The sequence below is a fragment of the Egretta garzetta genome, unplaced genomic scaffold, assembly GCF_000687185.1.
Source record: "Egretta garzetta isolate BGI_Z169 unplaced genomic scaffold, ASM68718v1 scaffold83, whole genome shotgun sequence".
In the NCBI taxonomy this organism is placed as follows: domain Eukaryota; kingdom Metazoa; phylum Chordata; class Aves; order Pelecaniformes; family Ardeidae; genus Egretta; species Egretta garzetta.
The window spans coordinates 120438-121566 of NW_009259105.1; positions in this window are offsets into that span (position 1 = coordinate 120438).

A 1129-nucleotide genomic window follows, 5' to 3' on the forward strand; every position below is an offset into this window, starting at 1 on the left:
TGGGCTGGTGCCGTCTCGAGGGCGCCCCCCCCCGGCCCCGCGTCGCGGGAGCAGCGGCGGCCTGGGGCCCTGCTCCCTCCCCGTGTGCTGAGGGAGCAGCTGCACCGCCCCGGGAGTTTTCATTCCTTTTCCCCCCTTTGACGGGGATAACGCGGTGGAGGTCGTCACCCGGTCACGCGTGACGTTCTCCCTGACGCCAAAGAACGGGATTTGCGGTTCTTCGCTCGGGTTCAGTGCGTTTCTGTAAACGGGGCCGTATTTTCCATCCCTCCAGGAGCTGGGGCGGTGAAGTACCGCGGCCCTGAGCTGCTGCGGGCGGGAGATTTGTCGGTCCTTCAAGCTACCACGCAGAAGAAGGAAACCTTTTGGCCCGTCACGGTGACGTGTAGGCTTAGTCAAAAAGTTCCAAGTTACATCAAAATCCTCGCAATAAGCAACACGCCTCCGGTGCCAAGAGAAAGCAGAATATGGACTTGAAACTCCGCATGTTTTCCCTCCTAACCTCACCGTTACGTTTCCCGTCACGCGCAGCCTGGCTGCCAAATTCTGCTCCTTCGGTTCACGCCGTGACCTTCCCCGCATCACCCGATCTCTACGGCTCGTTTGCCCTTTCTGTGAAACAAGGACAATGTATTCCACTGGAAAACATTCTGGAATGGAAAGATGAAATATTTCGGAACCGCTAAGCCGTTATTATTGCCGTCGACCAAAATCTTCTCTTCCCCAGCTCAGCGGTTGCCTAATCCCGTTAGTCACACTCAGAGGCCTCCCCCTTCTTTAGCAGCTTTAATCCCCGCAGTGGATTTTGACCAGAGCGATCTTTGGTCCCGTGTCAGAACACACAGACCTTCATCCTGCGCCAGCAGTGCTTCTTTTGGGTTGGGGTATTGCCTTTTGGGGGGTCCCGTCACCCCTGGGGACAGAGCTGTGAGATTGAGTGACATCCTGGGCAGCGTGTGCCCCCTCCCCACCAATCGGTAGAACCGGGTGTATTTTATGTCAAGGCTTAGCTGCAAACATCACCCTGTTACTTATGCCCCCACACCGCCCACGTGTCCCCAAAGCCCCACCTGGGCCAGGCAGGGACGGGCATGGGGGGGACAGGGGGGGTCAGCAGGGGATGGGGGGG